Source organism: Elephas maximus, chromosome 2 (assembly GCF_024166365.1).
Source record: "Elephas maximus indicus isolate mEleMax1 chromosome 2, mEleMax1 primary haplotype, whole genome shotgun sequence".
In the NCBI taxonomy this organism is placed as follows: domain Eukaryota; kingdom Metazoa; phylum Chordata; class Mammalia; order Proboscidea; family Elephantidae; genus Elephas; species Elephas maximus.
In genome coordinates, this window is record NC_064820.1 from 2,946,606 (window position 1) to 2,966,783 (window position 20,178).

A 20,178-nucleotide genomic window follows, 5' to 3' on the forward strand; every position below is an offset into this window, starting at 1 on the left:
ATGCCAGTGAATTACAGATATAAGAGTAAAGAACCCACCACGGGTAGACAGCTGTTTTACTCCAAGAAGCTGCTCTGTTGGGAATATGGTGCACACTCCAATATAATGTGCCCTCAGTGAAACCACTGACTGAATGAAGGCCAAACTGGGGTGGTGTCCTTTGTTTCAGCAAACAGGATTTCAGCCTAAAAGACTAGATTTGAATTAATCGATACCATTTACCAGCTGGGAAAATCTGAGAAGATCGCTAAGCTCCTGGAGTGCCTGTTCCCTCATTTGTCAAGTGGGGATAATACCCATGTACCTCACACACTTTTGAGATGATGGGACACGATGTTCCACATGACAGCTGCTGGGGAAATGCTGAGTGTCATAAAGTGTGTGTTGTGCTTTTGTTAAAGTCCTAGGTTTGAGGATAAAATTTGGACATCTTGATTTCTGAATTGGACACTCTAATTATCTCAGGGTTTAGTAGCCTGTACAAGTGTGACAGGGAAGATAATAAGATTTTAATTTTGTCTGTTCATAAGATAAACTACACTATCGATTCCCCTGGGGGTACTAGGCAGAAGGGGCTGTGAGAAGACAGCTCACAACCCAGCCCTTAGTACAAGCACTTTGTGGATGGAAATTTTTCATGGCAGTGGTCCCGAATGATGTCAAATTGTTAAGCATCTGACAGAGGCCATGTTTTCTAATAGACTTTGTCTTCATTGCATCATAATCTATGGTAATCATGTCTCTGTTTCTTCATGATGAGGCACCGCTGGAGGCAATGAGCCCTGGTGTGTCATCTCTGTAATCCCAGCATTAGGTGTGCATCAGTCCTCAGAAGGCACCTGAGGGATAAACAAATGTTGAGTGAACAATAGCAACAATATTCTGACACTATGTTATGATCAAACATGCCCTCATCTGAAAGCCACAGAAGGTAGAGATCTGTGAGTCCAAACCCCTGTTCTGTCTGAGGAGGACAGATTCCAGATGGAAGGTGAAACGCATAACTTTATGAGTAAGAATCAGCATCAAGTTGGCTCCTACAAGGCAGAGGTCAGGTATGTTTCCACCTTTCTACGTCTCCATTACCTCTGAAACCAACTGCTCCCTTCATGGCACTCTCTACTTCTCTCCTGGGCTTGATAAATCATTGCGATGGCCACGTGGAACTCATGGACCATACTCATAGCTATGTGGTTCATTAGAGAAGTAACAGACATAACTCAGGACCAAGATCAACTTGGAAGTAACTGGGAACACCTCAGGATCAGGATCAGGAAGCACACAGGCAAGGTCTGGAAGGCTCCCCCAAATGGAGAGCACATCCTTCCCTTTATCAGCTCAGGAAAGCTTCCAACCAGGACAGCTCTCAGAGCAAAAAGGCTCATGGAGAAGACAAGCTCTCTGCTGGAACAATCCTGAGACTCTGAACTCAGGCAGCACCACTGCCCTCAGCCAGCAATCAGCAGGTGCAGCTTCTCTGCCAGGTGTCTGCCTTCTCTGCTGGGCAGGCCTCTCTGCCATCAGGCCTCTCCATTGCCATCTCTCCACCATCTCTTTGCGGGCTGGTTCAGCTCTGCCAGGCACTGCTGTCAGTCACTAATCGGCCCAGTGAAGCACCGTCTCCTTCAAGTAAGTTTTGTTCAAAGAGCCTTTGTCTATTCTTATTTGTTAAATTACCCCCAAGATAGAGTCGTTGGAAACACACAATTTATGAACATGGCATACTTGAGATATCCAGGGCCAGTGAAACAAACAACAAGAAAACAACTTCTTAAGTATGTGGAAGTGGGTAGGCTGACGCTTTCACGGGCTCGTCCTGTTCATCCAGCTCCACAAGCAGCCGTACTTACCCTTTGAGAGCAGTTCTGTGAAGCAGCATCTGTGCAGGTGGTCTCACCTCTGAGAGTCTGTGTGCCATCACTCTCATCCTGGTGCCCATCACTGCACAGCCCTGGGAGTAGGCGGTCCAGCCTGCAGCAAACTGCAGTTTCCTCCAAAGCCTTGAACCCCATTGTCTGAGGCCTCACAGTTAGTGGCCCTCCTGGGTTGAGTTCTTAGATTGAGCATCTGACCCTGCTGTTTTCAAGTGCCAGCACCTCGACCCTTCTCCAGAATATGAACACATCCCTACTTCCACTGAGGTCTCCTTCCCGCGATTCCCGTTGGATAATTGTTTTCTGTCCTGCCTTGAACCTACTTACAATGCCACTTTGTGCTCATCAACAGTGATTGCATTCCCTGAAAAGGTTTTAGTTCTGCTGGAGATAAACAAACCCGTCAGGCAGCCGCGTTAAACAAGGAGACTATTTTAGACCATCTTTGAAACTGTCCCTTTTCCCTTTACACTCAGCTTGGTAACTGGGAGACCTTAGATGCACATGGGGTTTTACAAGAGACCACGAGCTTCTGAGGATCTGGCAGAGTTCCCAGTCTTCTTGTCCAGTTGCACCTAGAGAATGCAGCCCGGTAGAATGCATGCATGGAGCACTTACGGATGATGTGCACCAGGCAGCACGCTCCACAGAGTCTCACAGAGACATGTTCTCATCTGTGACAGAGTTAAATGGCAATTCTGGTTTCTATGTAAGAAAGTCAGCGGTTCCCTTGATTGCTGGGCTGTTCAAGGTCTACTGGACTCAGCACTTCTCCAGCCTCTCATTCCCTGGCAATAATACAATAGTTCCTGAAATTTCCATCCAGTGTTAAATTCAACCTGCCAACTCCAATAGACATTTTATTTATTTAATCTTTTACTGGAAAGTAGGTTATAATAATGTTTTATTTAAAACAAATAGAAAAGGTCAGTGTCCACCTTACTTTTCCCCTTCCTTGAAATACTGTTAATAAATGTTTTAAAAATGTAATAGATGACTTCCCTCTTTAATTAAACTGGCTTCCTCTGTGGTGTCTATTCCATGAGCTATCACAGCACCTGGTTGTGGTGTGATGTACCACCCTTTGGGGCAAAGGAATTGAGACCAAAATTCTTAACCCCCTTCATTGTCACACCTCCTTCTCCTCACCACCCTCCAGTGCATGAATGTCAACCCCCTGGTAGTTTGTCTTCCAGATGCCCAGGAAGTTTGCTCTCTGGTGTTCACACCCTGTGCAGCCCCTTCCCCAGCGAGTGGGCTTCATCCTAAGTAGCCAACAGCATGTAATGGAAGTAATCACCATGATTTCTGTCACCAAAGTTATGGAGACCTACGCAGAACTTTCATGTCGGGGTCTTGGACCACTTGTTGAGAAGTCCAGGTGCCATGTCAGAAGTCTGAATACTTTGAGATCAGCAGTACTTTATCTTTCCTGATCCGAGGGTACTGTGAGTTTACCTCCAGCTTGGTGTTGTTTTTAGGTGCCGCCCAATCAGGTCTGACTCATAACGACCCTATGTACAACAGAATGAAACACTGCCCGGTCCCGCGCCATCCTCACAATCCTTGTTATGTTTGAGCCCATTGTTGCAGCCACTATGTAAATCCATCTGGTCGAGGGTCTTCCTCTTTTTCACTGACCCTGTGCTTTACCAAGTATGATACCTTTCTCCAGGGACTGGTCCCTCCTGATAACATGCCCAAAGTATGTGATATGAAGTCTTGCCATCCTCACTTTTAAGGAGCATTCTGGCTGTACTTCTTTCAAGACAGATTTGCTCATTGTTCTGGCAGTCCACGGTATGTGCAATATGCTTCACCAAGTATTCAAGGTTGGTAGGACACCTATAAATTGTAATCAGGCAAGAGGTGTCTTACAAGCCATTTGTTACTAGTCAGAGTTGTGTAATAACATCTCCTTGTACAATTATACACTGAGGTAAATGGAGGGTGCTCCTTAGAGCATGATGGTCCCTCACTCCAAGCCTATTGCTCTCTTATGCTTGGAGAATGCAGGGCTGGTGTGGAAGGAACACATACCCTGAAGGTGTGAACTCTTGCCCCTCCTCAGAATGCAGGAAGGACTGGGGTTTGTTAATTAGAGGCTTCCCCAAGCATCCATCGAAGTCCCACTATTGAAGCACCAGGGAGACAGAGACTAAGACTCATCCCCTGGGCTCTGTGAGTTCACTACTCAGACCATAAAAACACAACATGAAGACCAACCTTGTCAGTGGAGGGAGTAGGGTCTCACGTAGGAGGACCTGACCTGCTCTAGTGAGGCCACCAAAGTTGTCCTGAGGAATGAAACTTGAACCCAACCTTGGGGAATGAATAGAAGACTAAGTCTGGATAAACTGGGCTGGGAAGGGAGGGACAGACCTGCTAGCAGTGCCTTAGCAATGCCCTGGGGACAAAGGGAAGTACTGAACCCTGATGTTGCTATGAGTCAGAAGTGACTCAACGGCAGTGAGTTTGGTGTTATGTATGGGGACCTGGTGACAGAGTGGTTAGGAGCTTGACTGCTAACCAAAATGTTGCCACTTCAAATCCACCAGCCGCTCTTTGGAAACTCTATAGGGCAGCTCTACTCTGTCCTATAGGGTCACTATGAGTCAGAATTGATGGCACACAACAACAACATACCTGTGGATATAATCCCATCTGGGAAGAGAGTTTCCTTTGTTTTGTTAATGAGTCCACATCAGTGTAGGGTGTATCTTAAACCTTAAGACTTTTAATATATAAAAAGAACAGATTAGACACAGAGAGAAGAAAGCACAAATGGGAGAAAGATAGATACCATATGGCGATTGCCAAGGAACCAAGAAATGCCAGGGCTACAGAAGCTGAGACAAGGATCTTCTCCCAGCCAACAAAGAGAGAACTTTCGTCTTGAGCTGGTGCTCTGAATTCAGACTTCTAGCCTCCTAAACTGTGAGAAAATAAATTTCTGTTCTTTAAAACCACCCACTTGTGCTAGTTTTATTATAGTAGCACTAGGAGATTAAGACTCCTCGGAATGGTGAAAATGAAATCACCAAGGATTTGTGTACCTGGGATATGAGCTAGATTTTATTAAGCTTCAAGCTTATCCCAGTAATCCTGACCCAGCGTAGTCAACCCTACACATATTCACTTTTTTTTCCTCTAGCCCATCTGCCTCTAGGTACACACGAAATGAAATTTTATTTCCTTGGAAGCAAAAGGAAGTCCCTGACTTTTACAGGGCAGCTTTTTGAACTCCAGAGGGAATTCGGATGCATCTCTGCAGTCCTCACCATGCAGATACTTGCCCATTTTACTTACAACACTCTGGGTAAGTAACCAGAATGAGAGCAGGCCATCCAACACCAAACACTTACTTGGTCAATTTTCTTTGTGTGTGCTCTGGTGTTTGAGAGATATTTCAAAAGGTCATTTTTATCTGAAGAGTTCAAGGACCTATTGAAGTCCAAGGGTGATGACAAGAATCTCAGCCCCATGACACTTAATAGACTGCCACAGTGGGCAACAACTTTGAAAATAAATAACTTATCTTTTTTTTTTTTTTAACCTAAGCTGAGATTTAGAAGCTACTTATATGTAATTTAGCATCTTTTCCCGATGTGGCAGAGTCGATGAAGTTGAATTTCCATAGTTTGTAGTCTATTCACCAAAGAGTGGTAAACATAGAATGATAATCTCATCTTTTTAAATGTTCCTACTATGTCCTCCTCTGGTCAACCTGGCAAACCCAACATTCACCTAGGGATTAGTATTAGGGGCTCCTCCAGTCTTTTGCATTTCAAGTAATCACCATCCCCACCCACTCATTTGACCATCGCTCCAAATAAGGAGTTGCCTTGGTTTCTTTGCCCCTCCTGACAGCACATCCACCTAAAGAGAAAGTTCTATAATTTGCATCCGGAAAATATCTTGAATCCACACTCTTCTCATAACCATTTGTTTTAAATACAAATGTGTAAGTGAGGGATTAATTTACTTTAAGAAATTGGCTCATGAGATTGTGGGGGCTGGCAAGTCCCAAATCTGTAGGTCAGGTACACAGGTGATTCCCACAGGCTTGCATCTCAAGATCCATAGATCAAGTGATGGGAAGAGTGCTAGCTGAAGTTCTGCCATAATATCTATTTATATTCTAGAGGCAGAACACACCCTGATTACATTATGAAACAGCAACTAGAATAGTGTTTAGCCAAACAACTGGGAGCCATAGCCTAGCCATATTTATGCATAAAATTAACTTATCACATGTGGTAAGAGACAGAGATAAGTCAAGGACACCTCCAAGAGCTGGGTTTACAGAGAAACTAGAATGATAGATTTGACTGAGGAGATATTGTAGGAGGAGGATGTTTGGGTAAAAATTGGAAATCTAGTGTTAGATGTTCTTAATTTCCAATAGTAGGCATCTAAGTGGAGCTCTCTAGAAGACAGTCTGATACATGACAGGGGAAGTTAAATGGAGAGACGCAAGCTTAGGTCTCATTTCAAATGTCAGCTTTGCTGAAAGGCCTTTCTAGGTCATCTCAGCTAAAGCCTACTTCACTCCTAGGAATCACCCCCATGAATGTGACTCAATTTTTTCTTTACTTCCTTTGCAATCATAGTTAATCTTGCTAGTTACACTATGTATTTACTTGCTGTATTCTATGTCTGTTGACAGGAATGTGTGACCGTGTTTAAGGGTTTGTGTTTGTAGGTCTTATACTGATGGCCTAGACAGTGCTGATATCAAAATAGATGCACGATAAAGACTGTGGAATATAGGACTGAAAATACAGACTTGGAGCTGAAGGGAGAAACGCGTGCTAGAGTTCATGACTTAAGAATGATCAGTAGATTGACGGTTATTTAGGATTTTAAAAAGATGTGATCTCTCTGGAAGTGAGATGTGAATAGGGTCCACGAAGAGTCCAGAAGATACCACCTTTAAGTGATGGACAGAAGAAGTGGAGCTTTCACAGAAGGTAGAGAAGGAGTAGCAAGGAACTCAAGGGGGGAACCAGGAGAGTGCTCTGCTATCATCTTAGTTTGGGTTCCCCCAAAAGATGACTCTGAATCAAGAACTTGGTACATGTTATTTATCTGAAGGTGACCCCAGAAAGCACAATGAGGGAGACAGGAGGGAAGAAAACCAACAAGGGATGCATGAATGAGTGGGTAACCAGTGTTGGCTACAGAGTAGGGCAGGCTTCACAGAGAAACCTCTAAGAAAGTGTATCAATACAGCCAGGATTCTGCCACTGAGGATTGAGGAAGCTGAGCTTCATATCCACTCTTCTCCACCCCTCATTGGTTGAGGATTGGTTTGGGAAACATTAACTTCCCTTCACTGACTCTTTTGTATGTCTAGACACCCCTGCACCCAGGGACAACCCTTAGGTGGAGGGATGTGGGTGTGTGAAAAATGGTACCTTGGTGTGTTTGAAACCTCTCCACCAAAGCTGTAGGTAAGCTCTGAGTGGGCTGAGGGGTTATGTATGGGCAGGGACCTGAAACATATTCCATGGCAATATTGGCCAAGAGAATGTATTTTGAGGACCTACTGGTGAACTGTGTGTACATGGTAGATAGAGAAAGAGCAACACATACAAATGAGAGATCATAAATTCTGAGGACACTGTCCTTGGGGACGGGGAGAGAATTCCTCTTAGTTACCTTGAGAGATAAGAGTAGAAAATAACTCAGGAGCTACAAGTCTTAGAAAGGAGAGATATCCTTGGGATGGCTGTTCCAAGAAGGGCTATTTTTCAACAGGAATTGCTGCATGTAAGAGTAGAAGTGTTTAGACGTCCCTAGGTGTAGGGCAGACTCTGAAGTAGACTGCCTGGGTTGGTCTCAGCTCCTTCATGTCCTGTGACCACGGGCAAATTACTCCACTACTTGGTGCCTCAGCTTCATGTATATATTTATATTCCCCACATGTCTGTCCGTTTGTCGTACTGTGGGGCTTGCTTGTTGCAGTGATACTGGATACTATGTCACTGGTATTCAAAATCCAGCAGAGTTACCCGTAGAGGACAAGTTTCAGCTGAGCTTCCAGACTAAGGCAGACTAGGAAGGAAAACATAACGGTCTATTTCTGAAAAAAAAAAAAAAAAAATTAACCAGAGAAAATCTTATGAATAGCAGAGAAATATTGTCTGATGTGCTGCAGGAAGATGAAACCCTCAGGTTGGAAGGCACTCAAAATACGACTGGAAAAGAGCTAACTCCTCAAACTAGAGTCTACCTTGATGACTTAAACATTGATATCCTAGGCATTAATGAGCTGAAATGGACTGTTATTGGCCATTTTGAATCAGATAATCCTGTGGTCTACTATGTCAGGAGTGACAAATTGAAAAGGAATGGCTTTGCATTCATCATCAAAAAGAACATTTCAAGATCTATCCTGAAGTACAATGCTGTCAGTGCTAGGATAATATCCACATGCCTACAAGAAAGATGAGTTAATATGACTATTATTCAAATTTACGCACCAACCACTAAGGCCAAAGTTGAAGAAATTGAAGACTTTTTTACTAACTTTTGCAGTCTGAAATTGATCAAACATCCAGTAAAGGTGCATTGATGATTACTGGTGATGGGAATGCAAAAGTTGGAAACAAAGAAGAAGGATCAGTAGTTGGAAAATATGGTCTTGGTGATAGAAATGATGTTGGAGATTGTGTGATAGAATTTTGCAAGACCAATGACTTCTTTATTGCAAATACATTTTTTCAAAAATATAAAGTCAGATTATACACGTGGACTCCACCAGATGGAATACACAGGAATCAGATTGACTGCATCTGTGGAAAGAGACAATGGACAAGATCAGTATCATAGTCAGAACAAGGCCAGAGGCTGACTGTGGAACAGACCACCAATTGCTCACATGCAAATTCAATTTGAAGCTGAAGAGAATTAGAAAAATTCCATGAGAGTGAAAGTACGACTGTGAGTATATCCCACCTGAATTTAGAGACCCTCTCAAGAATAGATTTAACACACTGAACACTAATTACCAAAAACCAGATGAGTTATGGAATGACATTAAGGACATAAAAAGACAGGAAAGAAAAAAAAAAACAAAAAGACCAAAATGGATGTCAGAAAAGACTCTGAAAACTTGCTCTTGAACATAGAGTAGCTAAAGCGAAAGCACAAAATGAAGTAAAAGAGCTGAACAGAAGATTTCAAGGGGTGGCTGAGAAGGCAAAGTAAAATTTTATAATGACATGTGCAAAGACCTGGAGTTAGAACACCAAAAGGGAAGAACTCTCTTGACATTTCTCAAGCTGAAAGAACTAAAAAAAAATTGAAGCCTCCAGTTGCAATACTGAAGGATTCTATGGGCAAAATACTGAACAATGCAGGAAGTATCAAAAGAAGATGGAAGAAATACACAGAGCCACTGTGCCAAAAAGAATTGATCAAAGTTTAACCCTTTCAGGAGGTAACATATGATCAAGAACAAATGTTACTGAAGGAAGAAGTCCAAGCTGTACTGAAGACATTGGCAAAAAACAAAGCCTCAAGAATTAACAGAATACCAATTGAGATGTTTCAGTAAATGGATGCAGCACTGGAGGTGTTCATTTACCTATGCCAAGTAATTTGGAAGACAGCTACCTGACCAACCGACTGGAAGAGATCTGTATTTGTGTGTATTCCAAAGAAAATTGATCTCACAGAATGCAGAAATTATCAAACAATATCATTAATATCATACACAAGTAAAATTTGTCTGAAGAGCACTGAAAAGTGGTTACAGCAGTACATTAACAGGGAACTGCCAGAAATTCAAGCCAGATTCAGAAGAGGACATGGAACAAGGGATATCATTGCTGATGTCAGGTGGATACTGGCTGAAAGCAGAGAATACCAGAAAAATGTGTACCAGTTTTTCATTGACTACGCAAAGGCATTCGACAGTATGGATCATAACACATTATGATAACATTGAGAAGAATGGTAATTCCAGAATAATTAATAGTGCTCGTGAAGAACCTGTACATAGAACAAGAGGTAGTCCTTGGGACAGAATAAGGGAATACTGCATGGTTTAAAGTCAGGAAAGGTGTACTTCAGGGTTGTATCATTTCAATGTACTTATTCAATCTGTATGCTGAGCAAATAATGAGAGAAACTGGATTATATGAAGAAGAAGGTGGCCTCAGGATTGGAGGAAGAGTCATTAATAACATGTGTTATGCAGATGAAACAACCTTGCTTGCTTAAAATAAGGAAGACTTGAAGTACTTACTGATGAAGATCAAGGACCACAGCCTTCAGTATGGATTACACTTCAACAAAAAGAAAACAAAAATCCTCGCAACTGGACCAATTAGCAACACCATGATAAACGGAGAAAAGACTGAAGTTGTTAAGGATTTCATTTTACTTGGATCCACAATCAACACCCACAGAAGCAGCAGGTAAGAAATCAAAAGACATATTGCATTGGGCAAATCTGCTGCAAAAGTTCTCTTCAAAGTGATGAAAAGCAAAGAAATCACTTTAAAGAGTAAGGTGCGCCTGACTCAAGTTACGTTGTGTTCAACTGCCTCATATGCATGCGAAAGTGGACAATGAATAAGGAAGACCAAAGGAGAATTGACACCTTTGTATTATGGTTTTGGCGAAGAATATCGAATATGCTACGACTTCCAAAAGAACCAACAAATCTGTCTTATTTGAAGTACAGCCAGAATGCTCCTTAAAGGCAAAGATGGTGAGACTTCATCTCACATACTTTGGGCATGTTATCAGGCATGACTAGTTCCTGGAGAAGGACATCATGTTTAGTAAAGTATAGGGTCATTGAAAGAGTGGAAGACCCTCAAGGAGATGGATTGACACAGTGGCTGCAACAATGGGCTCAGGCATAAGAAAGATTTTGAGAATGGTGCAGGACTGGTCAGTGTTTTGTTCTGTTGTACATAGGATTGCTATGAGTTGGAACAAACTCAACAGTATCTCACAAGAACAAAGTGTGTGTGTGTGTATAACGTGAACTTTATCAGAAATTGTCAATCTTGTCTGCACATTGTCACGAAGGAGAAATTTTAAAACATTGATGTTTGAGGTGCATCTTCAGAAAATTTGATTTAATTAGGACTCTAGTGGGAGCTGATAGGTTGAGAAGCATTGATCTAGCTAGGGAGTCAAGATTTTGCAGGGCCTTAGAAACGTTGTCATGAGTACCAAACAACATGGTAGAGTCCTCCCACTATTTTTAAAGAAATAATGTTCACCATACTTATTCTGAGAAATAATAATTTATGGCATACTGTAGTATATATAAGTAAAAATGCTACAATATGCCATTATATTATTTCTCTGAGACCATGGTGTCTGTATGAATTAATTAAGTATTAATAGTCAAAAGAACTTATCCCCTAAAAACAATGGAATCTTTCTGTTCTATAAAACTAAGAAACCTTGAAGTATTATCTTGGTTGAATGTGGAAAAATCTGGACATTTTCACATTTAGACTCCATTTGAACAAATTCAAAGCTTATGTCATGGTAGAGAAGAAGAATAATTATTATATCAAGGCAGAAACACTTTGACAATCTGCAGACATATTTCTAATAACTGCCCTAGGAGGATTAAGAATAGTCCATTTTGTTTCTGGATAGGGCAAAGAAAATTACATCTCTTTTCATCTTATGCATGGTAATAATAGTTACAACCATGAATTGTATTATCATAAGGTATTTTAGGAATCAGTGAAGAACAAAACAATTATGAACATTTCAATTTTTAAATCATGTATTAAGTTAATTTTCCATGTGACTGCTTATGCAAAATGAGATATTCAGTAGAGAGCTGAAATAAGTAAAATTGTTTTCTTTAATTCTCTTTTCTTCAATTTATACTTTCCTTCATTGTTATTCTGGTTTCCATATCTTTTCCCAGAAATAGCTCATCATGTTATGCACTTTTAAGGAATACAAACTGATTTTTTAAAAGCACATTTGAAATGTTCATTAGTTATGTTTTGCACAAGTAGATTTAGGTAAACAAATTAGTGCTGGTTACAGAGTTATCATTACATTCTGCTCCTACATTATTTGCTACTCTGTTCCTACATTATTTGCTACTAATTAATTGCAATGAAGGAAACCTTATGGGCAGTTCTGCTTTGTTATGTAGAGTCTCTATGAGTCAGAACTGATTTGACAGTATACAACAACAGCAACAATCAATAACTTGCTCTTATCTTAATTTTCCTAAAACAAACTCTTTTTAGCACACTTGATAGTAGAATTTCATTTCCAAAAGATTATCCACTATAAGGATTTCTAATTCAGGTAATAGCAAAGTAATTTATATTGAATTTAATGTACCACAGGTAATAATGATAAGCCCTGTGGTAAGGGGAGGGCAAATAAAAAGAATTTAAAGGAACTAGCTGGACCAATGAGCAACATCATGATAAATGGAGAAAAGATTGAAGTTGTCAAGGATTTCATTTTACTTGGATCCACAATCAACAGCCATGGAAGCAGCAGTCAAGAAATCAAAAGACACATTGCATTGGGCAAATCTGCTGCAAAGGACCTCTTCAAAGTGTTGAAGAGCAAAGATGTCACTCTGAAGACTAAGGTGCGCCTGACCCAAGCCATGGTATTTTCAATCACATCATATGCATGTGAAAGCTGGACAATGAATAAGGAAGACCGAAGAAGAGTTGACACCCTTGAATTGTGGTGTTGGTGAAGAATATTGAATATACCACAGACTGCCAAAAGAACAAACAAATCTGTCCTGGACAAAGTGCGGCCAGAATGCTCCTTAGAGGCAATGATGGCGAGACTGCATCTTACATACTTTGGACATGTTGTCAGGAGGGATGAGTCCCTGGAGAAGGACATCATGCTTGGCAGAGTACAGGATCAGCGGAAAAGAGGAAGACCCTCAAGGAGGTGGATTGACACAGTGGCTGCAACGAGCTCAAGCATAACAGCAATTGTAAGGATGGTGCAGGACCAGGCAGTGTTTCGTTCTGTTGTGCATGGGGTCGCTATGAGTCAGAACCGACTCGACGGCACCTAACAACAACAACAACAACTGAAAGCATATAGGAGGGGAGCTGAAGTTTACAGCAAGATAATGATGCTGGGTGAGTTTCCCAATTTGGAGCTTATTGCTCCAGTTGGCCTGCAGAGTGGCTAAAGTTCTAATAAAACTTGAAGTGTTACTGGTTGAGAAATCATAAGACAGAGTAAAAAGGGGCAAAACAATTGGAAAGTGAGGGAGGGAATTCAACAAAGAAGAGAGCCATGAAAGAGGAGCTACAAGTTCTATCTATTCTCAGCTCAAATCTTTGGTTGTCCCTTCAATTTTGCATGTATAGACAGACTCAAAGTAACTCAGATAATCCTAAAAGAACTGAACAGAGATTTCTGCTTCTGGGAATGTTAGGGGAGACAGAGTTTGGAGTTTGAGTTCAGCCTAGGTAAAACTTTCTAAAGGAAGAAGAAGAAGGAGGAAAAAAGAAAACCCTTCAGAAGATAAAAAAAAAATCCAATTTCCGCCACTTAACATTCATAATATTCAGATATAAACCAAAAAAAAAGAAAGAGGAAAATGTGACCCATAAGATAGAGAATAACCAGTCAAAGGAAAATGACCCTGAGATGCTCCAGATGTTGGAATTAGTGAACAAAGATATTAAGCATCTGTTATAACTGTAATCAAATATATAAAGAAAATATGTTTTTAATGGATGAACAGAGAAGAAATCTCCGTAGAGATACTGAAACTATAAAGAGACTATTTTAAATATGTTCATACAGATACCATTGTCTCAGAGAAATAATAATATATGGCTTATTGCAGTATATATACTGCAATAAGCCATATATTATTATTATTGATAATTGCCCTTGAGTGATCTGTAGGAAAATATCAGTCTAACTTGTGAGATTGCAGTTCCATTAGGAAAGGAATGACTGGAGCAGAAAATAAAATCGAGGAAATAATAACAGATTTTGGTAAAATATATGATTTTTACATTCAAGACATTTAGCAATCCCTGAGTAGGAAAAACAAAAAGAAATTGACTACCCCAGGCACAAAATAGTGAAATTAATGAAAACCAAAGATAAAGATAAAGTATACAGAGAAAAATGACACATAACAGAAAGAAGAATAAAGACATGAAAGACAGCTGACATCTCATTCAAAACAATGAATAAGTTGTCAACAGAAGTGCTACATTCCAAGAAATCATGAAGAGAATTCATCAGAAAAATAAATCAGATGAAAACTTGAATATTTAGGAAAGAATGAATGCATCGAAATTGGTAAAATGTGATAGATATAAAAAATATCTATTGTTTCTCTTCCTTAAAATACATGACTTTAAAAACAACTCATGCATAACATTGCGTTCGGAACTTATGGGACACATAAGTCAACTGTAGCATAAATATTGGTTAAGAGGTGATAAAATGGAACTCTACCACGCTAAATTTTTCCATTTTATGTGAAGTGATACACCTTGCATTCTAAGTAGACTGTGAAGAATCAACAATGTTGATTCTAATCTCAAAAACAACCACTATAAAACAAAGTGAAAAGAAGTGTGGCAAAATAAATTATACCTGGAAATATATACAAAAATTAACTCAAAGTGAAACATAGAACTAAAAGTAAAATCTGAAATTACAGTTTTTGGAAAATACAGGAGAAAATCATGGTGAATTTGTTAGAAAAGTATTTCTTAGATAGGATACACTATAGATGAACCATAAAAAATGATTCATGGGATAAATTAAAATTATGGTCTTTGAAGAAACTTTTATGAAAATGAAAAACAAAAACAATCACAGACTGGGAGAAAATATTTCCAAAACGTAACTGATAAAGAATTGATAATCAGATCATGTAAATCACTCCTAAATTGCAAACCAACCAACCAACCAACCGATCAACCGACCGGCTGACCCGCCGACCGGCCAGCTGCCCAGCCAGCCAACCAACAAAAACAACAAAAAGAAAATAGATGAACAAAGTTTTTTGATATAATGTCATTACCATCCTATGAACACCAGTTCAGTACCGTGTCCTATACCAACTCATATATACCATATACCAGTTGCTGGCAACCTGATTTAGACTTGTGACAACTCCATGTGTGTCAGAGCAGAACTGTGCTTCACAGGGTTTTCAGTGGCTGATTTTTTGGAAGTAGATCACCAGGTCTTTCTTCCAAGGCACTTCTGAGTGAACTCTGACCACCAACCTTTTGGTTACCAGCCAAGCACATTAACCACCTGCACCACCCAGAGACTCGAATTGTTGTCTTTGTTAGGTGCCATCAAGCTGATTCCAACCCATAGTGACACCATACACAAAAGAACAAAACACTGCCTGATCCTGAGCCATCCTCACAATCCCTGTTATGCTTGAGCCCATTGTTGCAGCCACTATGTTGATTCAGCTCATCAAGGATCTTTCTCTTTTTTGCTGACCCTCTACTTTACCGAGCATGATGTCCTTCTCCAGGGACTGATCCCTCCTGATCACATGTCTAAAGTATGTCCGATGTAGTCTCCCAACCTTGCGTCTAATGAACATTCTGGTTGTACTTCTTCCAAGACAGTCTTGTTCATTCTTTTGGCAGCCCATGGTATATTCAATATTATTCACCAACACCACAATTCAAAGGCGTCAATTCTTCAGTCTTCCTTACTCATTGCTCAGCTTTTACATGCATATGAGGCAGCTGAAAACACCAGGACTTAAGTCAGGCCCATTTTAGTCTTCAAGGTGACAACTTTGCTTTTCAACACTTTAAAGAGGTCTTTAAAGAGGTCAGCAGATTTGCACAACGCAATGCCTCTCTTCGTTGCTTTACTGCTGCTTCCATAGATGTTGATTGTGGATCCAGGTAAAATGAAATCCTTGACAACTTCAATCTTTTCTCCATTTATCATGATATTGCTCATTGGTCCAGTTGTGAGGGTTTTTGTTTTCATTATGTTGAGCTGTAATCCATGCTGAAGGCTGTGGTCTTTGATCCTCATCAGTAGGTTCTTCAAGTCCTCTTCACTTTCAGCAAGCAGGGTTGTGTCATCTGCATAACATAGGTTATTAATAAGTCTTCCTCCAATCCCCATGCCCTGTTCTTCTTCATATAGTCCAGCTTCTCGGATTATTCGCTCAGCATACAGATTGAATAGGTATGGTGAAAGGATACAACCCTGATGCACATGTTTCCTGACTTTAAACTATGCAGTATCCCCTTGCTCTGTTTGAACGACTGCATCTTGATCTATGTACAGGTTCCTCAGGAGCACAATTACGTATCTTGGAATTCCCATTCTTCCCAATGTTTATCCATAGTTTGTTATTATCCACACGATAGAATGCCTTTGCATAGTCAATAAAACACAGGTAAACATCTTTCCATTATTCTCTGCTTTCAGCAAGGATCCATCTGATATAAGCTATGGTATCCCTGGTTCTTCTTCTTATCCCTGGTTCTATGTCCTCTTCTGAATCTGGCTTGAATTTCTGGCAGTTTCCTGTCAATATACTGCTGCAGCCACTTTTGAATGATCTTCAGCAAAATTTTACTTGCATGTGATATTAAAGATATTTTTCGATAATCTCTGCATTTGTTGGATCAACTTTCTTGGGACTAGGCATAAATATGGATCTCTTCCAGTCAGTTGGCCAGGTAGCTGTCTTCCAATTTTTTTGGTATAGGTGAGTGAGTACATCCAGTGCTGCATCCGTTTGTTGAAATATCTCAATTGGTATCCTGTCAATTCCTGGAGCCTTGTTTTTCACCAATGTCTTCAGTGCAGCTTGAACTCATATGGTACCTCCTGAAATGGCTGAACGTCCACCAATTCTTCTTGGTACGGTGACTCTGTATATTCCTTCCATCTTCTTTTTATGCTTCCTGTGTCTAATACTTTCCCTGTGGAGCCCCTCAATATTGCAACTTTAGTCTTGAATTTTTTCTTCAGTTCTTTCAGCTTGAGAAATGCCAAGTGTGTTCCTCCCTTTTGGTTTTCTATCTTCAGGTCTTTACACATGTCATTAAAATACCTTACTTTGTCTTCTCTGGCTGCCATTTGAAATCTTCTGTTCAGCTCTTTTACTTCATCCTTTCTTTTTTTTGCTTTTGTTATTGGACATTCAAGAGCAAGTTTCAGAGTCTCTTCTGACATCAATTTTAGTCTTTTCTGTCTTCTTAATGATCTTACTTTCTTCATGTATAATATCCTTGATGTCACTCCACAACTTGTCTGGTCTTTTGACTCTAATTAGTTTTTGGGAAATGCAAATTAAAACTACAATAAGATATTACCATATTCTTACAAGAATGACAAAACAACCAAAAAAAAAAGCAGAGAAAACCAAGTGTTGACAAAGATGTTGAGTAATTGGAACTCTCATATTTCACTCATTTTCTGAGATTCTTTCATTGCTTCCACTTCTCAGAGTAATAATACTAATAGAAAAAATGCTCTAGGAAGGGAAGTGTCGGAATTGTAACACAATAAGCCTCAGTGTGTTTACTACCCATATTCCAATTAACACGAAGGTAAGTATTAATAAAAAAATATTTACAGTCTTTCACTATGAATTGGAATCTACTCAACAACGGCAATGAGTTTTGTATCTCTTATATATTGAAAGGAAATGTATTTTATAATAAAATGAAACCAATATTAATGTACTTTTGTAACATAACTAGATATTCCTCTATTCTAATTTTTGGAGTGTGCTGATTTGTTGCCTTATGTTTCATTTTTCTGTGTGTGATAAATTCACATGATTTTAAAGTTCACAAAATATAAATGGTATAAGGAGCCCTGATGATGTAGTAGTTAAATACTCGGCTGCTAACTGAAATGCCAGTGTTTCAAACCCGCTAGCTGCTCCACAGAAGAAAGATACACCAGTCTGCTCCTGTAAAGATTACAGCTTCAGAAACCCTATGGGAGTAGTTCTACTCTGTCCTGTAGGATCACTGTGAGTCAGAATTGACTTGATAGTAACTGGTTTGGGTTTATTTAAGTGGATATACAGTACAAAATGATTTTGTTAAAGCTACATTTGACGGATATAATCTATTTATTTAAGCAGTCCCTGTCGGACATATTTAGATTTGTACCTGTTATGAATTGAATTGTATCCCCCAAGGAGATATATTTAAGTCCTAGTTTCTGTACCTGTGAATGTGACCCTATCTGGAAATAAGGTCTTTGAAGATGTTATCAGTCAGGTTAAAATGAGTTCATACTGGAGTAGCGTGGGTCCTAATATCCTAATAAAAGAGAAGATGAGAGAGACAGGGAGACAGAGAAAGAACACTATCTGATCCTACAACTTCAAGACAAGGAACGTCTGGAGCTACCCTATTCCAGGAGATTGGCCTGGAACATATTCTCCCTCAAACCTCAGAGGAATCAACACAACTGGCACCCTAGTCTCAGATTCTCAGCATCCAGAACTGTAAGAGAATGAATTTCTGTTGTTTAAAGCCACCTCACTTTGGGGCATTTTTTAACAGACAGCTCTAAGAAACCAATAGAGTTCCCACGTTTTGCTGTCATATAAAATGTTTTAGTGAGAAACTGTACATATATGATTCTACATGTGTGCAATATGGGTGGCGTATTATTCTTAGACATAGGACTGCTAGATCAAAGAGCACTTAAGATCCTGGTATATCATTCCAAACGGCTCTCCATCGAAGGTATGCCCATTTACCTTCTTATTAGCAGTGTATGCAAAGCTAGTTTTTTTTTTCTCAACAAAAACAGTGATCTTCCACAGCAGGAGTTTCTGCCACCCTTCACTCCTATCAGATTCTCAGCAAACTCAGCCCATATAGTGAAAATGTCAGCTCTTGTGCTTTGCAAAGAGATGCTGTGAGGGACCATGGAACTATCTGTCTAAAATTATTGAGTGTGATACCATGTGACATGATGGAGGGGTTTGTTGCCATCTCAACTGTGAGATGGAATCTGAACTTTTTGGAGGATACCAACACTGTCACTGCTCATGGAAGCATAGATCAGGGAGAAGGGGAATGAGGTCAAAAAAGACTGCTCTAGGGCAGTGGCTCTCAGCTGGCAGCATCTAGAGACATTTTTGGTTCTCACATCTGGTGGGGGGGTTGTGATACTGGCCTCTAGTGGGTAGAACGTTCTACAAAAGAGCACTCCAAAACAAAAAAATGAGGTGGCCTAAAATGTCAGTAGTGCCAAGGTCTAGAAGCCCAGATATATATTTACACACATATACACACGTGTACATGTGCGCACACACACACAAATTTTTAATGGTTTCTTTTAAGGAAGGGACTAGAGTTCACCAGCTGTGTGTGGAAATGAAGAATGAGCAAGTTGTTACAGATTGAATTGCATCCTCCCAAAATGTGCATAGTAGTCCTGGCCCCTTTCCTCGTGGTTGTGATCTTATTTGGAAATAGGATTTTTCATTTGTTATGTTAATGGATTCATACCAGAGTAGGGTGGGTCTGAAACTGTAATGAGGGGTAAGGACTCCTCTACATTCATGAGAGATAAGAATCAGGGTCAGCAAAAAACTGGTTCCTATGAAGTGGAGTTCAGATATATCTCCACTCTCCAACTTCTTCACCATTTCCGACACCAGCAGATCCCCCCACGGTACTCTCTACTTCTCTGCTGGGTTTGATAATGTGTTGCAATGGCTACACAGGACTCACAAACTATACTCAGTTATGTGGTTTATTAGGGAAGTAACGGGCTACAACTCAGGATCAGGATCAACTTGGAAGCAGCAGGAACAATTCAGGATCAGGAAGCAAATGGGTGAGCTCCCCTGAGATGAAGAGCACATCCCTCCTTTGTTCACAGTAAAAAAAAAATTTTGTTTTATGTTGTAATTCACAAACACTTGTTTTTGCAACAGTAATGATTATATATGCAAACAATTTAGGGATACCATTAATACATTTCCCTATTGTGGTAAGTAGGGCAGCTGTGTTTTTATTTCTTTTGGCTACAGAGTTGGTGTTTACCTTTGCTTTACTTGTACTTTTGAGAACTTATATCCCAGCTCCTGTAGGTAACGATGATCTTCTGTTTTCTTTTTTTAATTTTTATCAGCAGTCTGGCATCAAATTTGTGGTGTGAGTTGTCATGGCAACAAGATAATGATTCCAGCAGGGGAAAGGTGAAGAAGACCTGATTTTGTTTGGTCATGGATATATTGAGAGCCGAATTAATCTAGAAAGTGAAGTCACTCTTCAACAGGTGATTTGCCCTGGTCTATTTTATGTGGTAAAAA